Here is a 10,204-nt window from a genome sequence, read left to right as displayed (position 1 = left end):
TAGAAGCGACTTGTGGGCTCCGGTGGCTCATTACAGAGCAATAACGTAATTATAATTTTTCGGTTTGTTGTCAGAGTTACCCTTGCTTCTGTGAAATCGTGTAACATAGAATCACCAAAAGTACTGTGATGTTGCCGTCGCTGCGGAAACAGCTGAGCCTAGCGTCTTTGTGATGCTCTTCCGTTGAGTGAATCCATATAGGAGTTAACGCGGGGGGGGGGGGGGGGGTGAATATGCTAAATGGGAAAAAATACTGCAGGAAACGATCTCTAGGTTTCAGTGACTGAAAGCACACGAGAACAAGCTTGGCAAGTGGGAATGTTTTGTCTGCACTAGTGGTTTGTCTCCACACTCAGGAAGGCAGTAATGTTGTCCATGACAGCGACGCGCTCACAGATTGGTAGTAGGGGGCTTCTGCGTCACTACTGTTACCGACTCACTACGGTGTGGACGAGTGTAGTGTAGCGCGGCGTCGGGAGACGATGGGACGGTATACTAACCAGTAGGCAAGTGGCTATCGGCAAGCGGCAGCACTGTATTCAAGAAAAACGCGTTCGAAAGTCTTTTTTGCATGCTTTTCTTGGACATCTCGAAAACAGTGGTCTCCAGCGAAAACGTATCCTGACACAAAATTTGACTACATTGAATTTCCTGCAGAAAGATACTGCCCATTTCTCCGCTTAGCGACCGGAGAGAATGTGAAAATCTCGCGCGTGGTTCTTCAAGGCGTTGCGGGTTGCATAAAACCCATAGGTAAGGGCAGCCGAATTATCGTGTAGTTGACACTGCGTTTGCTGACCGGGCAGCAGTGAGAACCACCGACCATTGTCTACAAGGAACCACACGGAGGAAATGAAACAGCATTTATTTCATATATTTTCCTAAATTTTATTTGATCTTCTCTTTTCATGCCTTTCATAATAAAATTAATAAATCCAATGGTGTATACACCCAGTCTGAAGCGACAAGTGACAATCTGTACCGAGACCGGCATTCGAACCTGGGTTTCTATCCCACTAGGCAGGTACGCTAACCACTACGCCACCCTGGCACAACGGCTTTGTACAATTGCACGGATGATAATAGCACGCCTCCCTCCACAATCCAAATACACATTCACGCCTCAGCCACTTGGTATTCCCCCTAAACTCGAAAAGCATTGTAGAGGCTCCCCAACTGTATTGGAATTGCAATTCAGCAAAGAACGAGGAGGGATCCCCTATCTGTTGAACAACACATTTTCAGTTGGTTAAAGAACCTCTGCCTGGGTTTCAGGCAGGATCCCCCGTTTCGTTAGATACTAAAGTGGTATACAATACAGTTGTAGAATCTTTACAGTGCTCTTCGAGTTTAGGGTAAGTACCAAGTGGGCTGAGGTGTGAATGGGAATTTGGATTGAGGAGAGAGGTATGCTAGGTACACAGTGCTACCGTGCCAGGGTAGCGTAATGGTTAGCGCATCTGCCTAATGAGCAGGATACCTAGGTTCGAATCCTGGCCTTCGTACAAATTTTCATACGTCGCTACATACACTGAAGAGCCAAAGAAAATGGTACACCTGCCTAATATCGTGTAGGGCCCCCGTGAGCACGCAGAAGTGCCGCAACACGACGAGGCATGGACTCGACTAATGTCTGAAGTAGTGTTGGAGGGAATTGACAGCATGACTCACGCAGGACTGTCCATAAATCCGTAAAACTAAGAGGGGGTTGAGATCTCTTCTGAACAGCAAGTTGCAAGGCATCAATACTGTTCATGTCTGGAGAATTTGGTCGTCATCGGAAGCGTTTAAACTCAGAAGAGTGTTCGTGGAACCACTCTAGCTGCCCTGGACGTGTGGAAAGTCGCACTTCAAATGGCTCTGAGAACTATGGGACTTTTAACAGTTGAGGTCATCAGTCCCCTAGACTTAGAATTAAGTAAACCTAACTAACCTATGGACATAACACACATCCATGCCCGAGGCAGGATTCAAACCTACGACCGTAGCAGCCGCGTGGTTCCGGACTGAAGCGCCTAGAACGGCTCGGCCACAGCGGTCGACGGAGTGTCGCATTGTCCTGCTGGAATTCTCCAGATCCGTAGGAATGCACAATGGACATGAATGGATGCATGTGATCAGACAGGATGCTTGAGTACGTGTCACCTGTCAGCGTCGTATCTAGACGTATCATGGGTCCCATATCAGTCCCACTGCACACGCCATACACCATTACAGAGCCTCCACCATTACATGCAGCGTACACGGATTGATAAGGTTGTTTCCGTCCTCGTACACGTCCATCAGCTCGATACAATTTGAAACGAGACTCGTTCGACCGCGCAACATGTTTCCACTCATGAAGAGTCCGATGTAGGTGTTGACGGGTCCAGCCGAGGAGCAAAGCTTTGTGTCGTGCAGTCATCATGGGTACAAGAAATGGCCTTCGGTTCCGAAAGCCCATATCGATGATGTTTCGTTGAATGGTTTGCACGCTGGCACTTGTTGATGGCCCGCAACTTAAATCTGCAGGATTTTGTGGAAGGGTTGGACTTCCATCACGTTGAACGATTCTCTTCAGTCGTCGTTGATCTCGTTCAAATGGGTCAAATGGCTCTGAGCACTATGGGACTTAACTTCTAAGGTCATCAGTCCCCTAGAACTTAGAACTACTTAAACCTAACTAACCTAAGGACATCACACACATCCATGCCCGAGGCAGGATTCGGACCTGCGACCGTAGCGGTCGCGCGGTTCCAGACTGTGTTGGACTCGTTCTTTAGGATCTTTTTCCGGCTGCAGCAATATCGGAGATCTGATGTTTTACCATATTCCCGATATTCACGGTACACTCGTGAAATGGTCGTAGGGGAAAATCCCCACTTCATCGCTACCTCTGAGATGCAGTGTCCCATCGCTCGTTCGCCACCTATAGCACCACGTTCAAACTCACTTAAATCGTGATAAACTGCCATTGTAGCCGATCTAACAACTGCGCCAGACACTTGTTGTCTTAAAAAGGTGTTGCCGACCGCAGCGCCGTATTCCACCTGTTTACATATCTCTGTATTTGAATACCATGCCTGTACCAGTTTCTTTGGCCCTTCAGTGTAGATACATCATAGATAACTGAGACGTGAAAAGGCCTGTGGAACCATGTAGTTTCATTTAATAAATACAGTGTATTAAGCATTATTTCGGTTTATTTGCAGTGTAAGTAACGTAAAAATTAAAATCCCAGGTCATTCTTATATCTCATCCAAAGCTAATCAGCCGGAATTTTCGCGAAACAGTCCCTCAAGTACTCCTCAATGGTACCCAACTACCATGCCAAAAAAGAGTAAAAGACCTTGGAATAATCTTGGATGAACACCTAAACTGGTAAGAACAAACAGTCACAGCTTGCCGGAAATCGCTCTCCTCCCTACATGCAATCCAAAAATTTAGAAAAATATTTCCAACCCATGTTAAACAAAAATTAGTTCAAACACTAGTCTTGCCTAATCTTTACTACTGTGATGTAGTTCAACACGGCACAAATAGTGAAAATTCGAGATGCCTCGAGCTAGTGATGAATGCTTGCGTTAGATACGTGTGCGATATACGATTGTACGATCATATCAGTCCTTTATACTCCCAGCTAGGTTGGATAAGCCCACATAAGGTACGAAATCTCCACCCGATGTGCTTACTTCATCGTTTTCTTAGTCACTGGTGCCCCCAATACTTATCTTCTCACATGAAACACCTATCATCATTCCACAACCGCAATACCAGCTCGGATACGTCTAGCGTCTTGGCTGTACCTTTACATAACACAAAATCTTTCTCCATGTCAGTCTCCATCTCAGACATTCGGCTATGGAACGCGCTCCCCTGTGATCTGTGTGTCATCCAGAACCACTCAACATTCAAGAGGGAAATCAAGACTTACATATTAGGGACGGTATAGTCACCATTGTTGTGCCCCTCTTATCTCTTTCTTTCTCCTCTCCATCATAGCTTCTAATTTTACCATTCTATTTCTCTTGCTCTAACCTAGTTACCTCTTCGATCGTCTTATGTATCTGCTCGATGTGAATAACTCACAAGCTGCAAGAACATAACGAGAAAATTCCCAACTAACAATAGGACTGACATTCATAAAAGAAAAATGTTTACTTTCATGTACATAGTCATTACTATTATTATTGTTATTCTTGATTGTTATAATTATTTTTTGATTGTTATAATTATCCTTGTACTACTGTTATAATCTCTATTTTTTTCTTTAACATTAATACTGTATAACACGTGGTATGTCCATAATGTTCTGTACAAACTGAAATTCGTTCAATCTGAGTATGCCTGGTTAGGTGTAAGAGAGGGCCTGAAGGCCCTAATCTTGCCAGGTAAAATAAATGCATAAATAAATAAGTAAAAGGCAAACGAAGTTGCCGCCTAGGGACTCGATCCCACGGCAATCGTATCACATTCTGTACTCTTCCCGTTGCGCGAACCGCTGCGTATGGAAACAGAAATGGCTCACGTCGCGCACGACCCGCGCAAAAAAATGCGTTCTTTTCTAAACGCTTGGGCATCTGGAGCTCCGCCTCTGCCACTTTGATTTCCGGCGAAGCCCTGCAGATGCCATAAATCTGGCCGAAGTCGATGATGACGAGTAGGCGTGGTCTCCTGGAAAGATTTGTATTTCTAGAAATACATTTGGTGTTGCAAGTATTCTTCGTTAACCCACCGACCCATACTGTTCTACTGTTTCTTTCTCTTGTATCAGATTTTGAGTTTCCTTCAAATTGCTTTTTGGTTTGAAATAATGCGTAGACTAAGACCCTCCGTTCTCATCTTGCGGTGATGATGCAAGGTAATGCCTGTACAAGATGAAAGAGTCAACGTTTATGCGTAGGTAACGCTTGCGGGCCGCAGCTGTGGCTAAGTGTCGGCCTGGTCCTGCGGGGAACCTGTAAGAGGAGTGCTGTAAAGGCAAGCTGCTTACGGCGGATCTTTCAGAGAAAAACTGCTAAGCACCTCCATAATGGCGCACTCTTCCTTTCTGCAAGTCGCGCTCTGAAACTAGAATTTGTTTTCGAATCTAAGTGTTTCCAAGAAGCAGGCGTGGCAAAAAGGTGGCATTGGGTACGACGATGGCAAAAGCAGCATTAAGAATTCAAACAGGGGCATTCGCGAGCGTTCTTTGACGAGGCAAATGTAAAGGTTCTCGACAGTATTACCAAACAAATGTACTCTACTGAAATGTTCACTTCTCCTCCGTCGATATACCGGGTGATCAATAAGTCAGTATAAATCTGAAAACTGAATAAATCACGGAATAATGTAGATATAGAGGTACAAACTGACACACATGCTTGGAATGACATGGGGTTTTATTAAAACCAAAAAGATACAAACTTTCAAAAAATGTCGACACATAGCGCTTCATCTGATCAGAATAGCAATAATTAGCATAACAAAGTAAGACAAAGCAAAGATGATGTTCTTTACAGGAAATGCTCAATATGTCCACCATCATTCCTCAACAATAGCTGTAGTCGAGGAATAATGTTGTGAATAGCACTGTAAAGAATGTCCGGAGTTACGGTGAGGCATTGGCGTCGGATGTTGTCTTTCAGCATCCCTAGAGATGTCGGTCGGCCACAATACACTTGAGACTTCAGGTAACACCAAAACCAATAATCGCACGGACTGAGGTCTAGGAACCTGGGAGGCCAAGCATGACGAAAGTGGCGGCTGAGCACACGATCATCACCAAACGACACCCGCAAGAGATCTTTCATGCGTCTCGCAATACTTTGTTTTTTTTTTTTTGGTTCTAATAAAACCCCATGTCATTCCAAGCATGTGTGTTAATTTTTACCTCTCAATCTACATTATTCCGTGGTTTATTAAGTTTTCAAATTTATACTGACTTTTTGATCACCCGGTATTCATGAAATTCTCGGTAAACATAGGAGGCCAGAAAAACCTTTTGAATCTGTTATTAAGTCTTCCTGTAATTTAGGACGACGCTGTGACAGCACTATTCTTCAAAAATGATTTCTACGTCTACATCTGCGTGATTACCCTGCGCCAGCCGGAGCGGCCGGGAGGTTCTAAGTTAAGTCCCATAGTGCTCAGAGCAATTTGAACTATTTTTTTTGATTACTCTGCAATTCATAATTAAGCGTCTGGCAGAAGGTTCACTGAACCACCTTCAAGCTATTTCTCTACCGTTCCACTATCGAACAGAGCCCGGGAAAAACAATCAAAAAAATGGTTCAAATGGCTCTGAACACTATGGGACTTAACAGCTGAGGTCATCAATCCCCTAGAACTTAGAACTACTTAAACGTAACTAACCTAAGGACATCACGCACATCCATGCCCGAGTCAGGATTCGAACCTGCGACCGGAGCGGTCGCGCGGTTCCAGACTGAAGCGCCTAGAACCGGCCGGCCGGCGAAAAACAAAACACTTAAATATTTCTGCGCGAGCTTTGATTCCTGTTACTTTATTATGATGATCATTCGTCCATATGTAAGTGGACAGCCGGCCGCTGTGACCCAGTGGTTCTAGGCGCTTCAACCCGGAACCGCGCTGCTGCTACGGTCGCAGGTTCGAATCCTGCATCGGGCATGGATGTGTGTGGTGTCCTTCAGCCCGGAACCGCGCTGCTGCTACGGTCGCAGGTTCGAATCCTGCATCGGGCATGGATGTATGTGATGTCCTTAGGTTAGTTAGGCTTAAGTAGTTCTAAGTCTAGGGGACTAATGACGTCAGATGTTAAGTCCCATAGTGCTTACACTCATTTTGTAAGTGGACACCAACGAAATATTTTCGCACTCTGAGGCGAAAATTGGTAATTGAAACTTCATAAGAAGATCCTGTCGCAAAGGAAAACGCCTTTGTTTTAAGGACCCGCACCGCGACTCACGTATTATATCCATGGTACTCTCTCTCTCCTGTTTCGCAATAATACGAAACGAGCTTCCCAGCTTTGAACTTTTTCGATGTCCTCTGTCAATCCTCTCCGATGCGGATCGCACACTGCACAGCAGTAGTCCAGAAGAGGGCCGACATGCGTGGTGTAAGCAGTCTCTTTAGTAGACCTGTTGTGTTTTGTAAGTGTTCAGCCAATAAATCGCAGTCTTTGGTTTGCTCAACATTATCTATGTGATCGTTCTAATTGAAGTTATTCATAACTGTAATCCCTAAGTATTTAGTTGAATTTACAGCCTTTAGATTTGTGTGTTTTGTCCTGTAACCGAAATATAGCGGATTACTTTTAGTACTCACGTGCATGACTTCACATTTTTCATTACTTACCGACAATTGCCACTTTCCTCACCACGCAAATATCTTGTCTAAATCATTTTGCAATTGATTTTGATCTCCTGGTGACTTTACAAGACGGTAAATGACAGCATCATTTGCTTACAATCAGAGTGGGCTCCTCAAAGTGGCAAATAACCCTGAGCAATAAAAAATGTGATGTCTTCCGCATGAGCACTAAAAAAAAAGGCCGTTACATTTCGATTACACGATAAGTCACACAGATTGAAAGGTTTCCGATTCAACTAAATGACGAGATGCCTTAACAATACGAGAGTGGGTTGAAAAGTTCTCGTAATCACCACGAGTGGTCAGCGCTGGTGCAATGAGTTGTTCACTTGATATTCATTGTGTCGCGTCAGTGCTCTTGGAAGAGAGCTATGGCGGCGACGTGGCTCTGTTGCCGTTCCAGGGCAGTCATTTGCAGAGATGGAAAAAATCGAGATTCGAGTACCTCGTAAAGAAAGGTATAAAAGCAAAGGACGTTCATGCCGATTTCCGGATCAACTGTTGCCAAGTGGACGATTGACTTTAAATTTGTCGGGAGGGCTTAGATGATGAACCTCGCAGAGGTCGGCCGAGATGTGTCACTACTCCAGAAGTCCGGAGCTCGTGGTCTAGTGGCGAGCTTTGCTGCCTCTGGATCCCGGGGTCCTGGGTTCGATTCCCGGCCGGGTTGGGGATTTTCTCTGTCCGGGGACTGGATGTTTGCGTTGCCCTCATCATTTCGCCATCATCATAATTATCATTCGTGACAGTGGCTAGATTGGACTGGGTAAAAAAAATTGGACTGTGTAAAAACTGGGACTTTGTACGGGCGCTGATGACCGCGCAGTTGAGCGCCCCGTAAACCAAACATCATCATCACTACTCCAGAAATCATTTCAAAAGTGCACAAAATGGTCATGGAGGATTGCTGATTGAAAGTGCGTGAAATTGCTCACTCTTGCCAGATGTCATCTGAAATGGTATATCACATTTTAAGTGAAGAATTAGAAATGAAAAAAGTATCTGCAAGATGGATGCCGCGACTCCTGACGCGCGCCCGCACACATGTCCCGTCGCCATGGCAAAATTACACCAACTTAGGTATGAAGTGTTGCCCCACCCGCCTGATTTGGCTCCGTCAGACATCCATCTCTTCCCAAAACTGAAAATTTTTCTTGGTGGTTGAAGATTCACTTCAAACGAGGAATTGATAGCCGGAGTTGACAACTATTTTGAGGCCTGGAAGAAACTCATTTTCTAGACTGGATCAAGGCACTGGAACATCGTTGGACCAAGTGCATTAATCTACGAGGAGAGCACATTGGAAAATAAAAACAAGTTTCAGTGATGTAAGTGTTTTTTTTCTATTCCGTTCCGAGAACTTTTCAAACCACCAGAATGTAGATGGTGTTGTTGCTACTACCACCTTTGTGTGGCGCCATTGCATGATATTACAATTTAATAGCTAGCAGTATATTTACTCTAGCATCTAGTGAGCAAGATGTATGAGATAGGCGAAATACCCTCAGACTTCAAGAAGAATATAACAATTCCAATCGCAAAGAAAGTAGGTGTTGATAGATGTAAAAATTATCGAACTATCAGTTTAATAAGCCACGGCTGCAAAATACTAACACGGATTCTTTACAGACGAATGGCAAAAAACTGGTAGATGCCGACCTCGGGGAAGATCAGTTTGGGTTCCATAGAAACGTCGGAACACGTGAGGCAATACTGATCCTACTTCTTTTCTTAGAAAATAGATTAAGGAAAGGCAAACCTACGTTTCTAGCATTTGTAGACTTATAGAAAGAATACTCTCCTTCAAATTTTGAAGGTGGCAGGGGTAAAATACAGGGAGTGAAAGAATATTTACAATTTGTATAGAAACACGTGATGCAATACTGACCCTACAACCTTCCTTAGAAAATAGATTAAGGAAAGGCAAACCTACGTATCTAGCATTTGTAGACTTATAGAAAGAATATTCTCCTTCAAATTTTGAAGGTGGCAGGGGTAAAATACAGGGAGCGAAAGAATATTTACAATTTGTACAGAAACCAGATGGCAGTTATAAGAGTCGAGGGGCATGAAAGTGAAGTAGTGGTTGGGAAGGGAGTGAGACAGGGTTGTGGCCTATCCCCGATGTTATACAATCTGTATATTGAGCAAGCAGTAAAGGAAACAAAAGAAAAATTCGGAGTCGGTATTAAAATCCCTGGAGGAGAAATAAAAGCTTTTAGGTTGGCCGATGACATCGTAATTCTGTCAGAGACAGCAAAGGATCTGGAAGAGTAAAATGGCTCTGAGCACTACGGGATTTAACATCTGTGGTCATCAGTCCCCTAGAACTTAGAACTACTTAAACCTAACTAACCTAAGGACATCACAAACATCCATGCCCGAGGCAGGATTCGAACCTGCGAGCGTAGCAGTCGCGCGGTTCCGGACTGAGCGCCTAGAACCGCTAGACCACCGCGGCCGGCCCTTGGAGGAGTATTTGAACGGAATGGACAGTGTCTTCAAAGGCGGATACAAAATGAACATGAAAAAAAGCAAAACGAGGATAATGGAATGTCGTCAAATTAAATCGGGAAATGAGACACTTAAAGTAAAATGAGTTATGCTATTTGCCGGCCGAAGTGGCCGCGCGGTTCTGGCGCTGCAGTCTGGAACCGCGAGCCTCTACGGTCGCAGGTTCGAATCCTGCCTCGGGCATGGATGTGTGTGATGTCCTTAGGTTAGTCAGGTTTAACTAGTTCTAAGTTCTAGGGGACTAATGACCTCGGCAGTTGAGTCCCATAGTGCTCAGAGCCATTTGAACCATTTTGAGTTATGCCATTTTGGGCGCAAAATAACTGACGATGGTCGAAGTACAGAGGATATAAAATGTAGACTGCTAAAGGCAAGA

At 44.5% G+C, this 10,204-nt stretch overlaps 1 non-coding gene across 1 annotated transcript; it reads left to right on the top strand.

Moving 5' to 3' along the window:
- The first annotated feature begins 1,433 nt into the window (after nucleotides 1-1,433).
- On the top strand, nucleotides 1,434-1,505 carry Trnai-aau (transfer RNA isoleucine (anticodon AAU)). Its single transcript has one exon. It is a non-coding gene; the product is annotated as a tRNA-Ile (tRNA).
- Nucleotides 1,506-10,204: the final 8,699 nt, after the last annotated feature.

The sequence above is a fragment of the Schistocerca serialis genome, chromosome 4, assembly GCF_023864345.2.
Source record: "Schistocerca serialis cubense isolate TAMUIC-IGC-003099 chromosome 4, iqSchSeri2.2, whole genome shotgun sequence".
NCBI classification, from domain to species: Eukaryota; Metazoa; Arthropoda; class Insecta; order Orthoptera; family Acrididae; genus Schistocerca; species Schistocerca serialis.
Note: the sequence above shows the minus strand (reverse complement) of the source record. Positions and strands in the feature narration are given on the sequence as shown.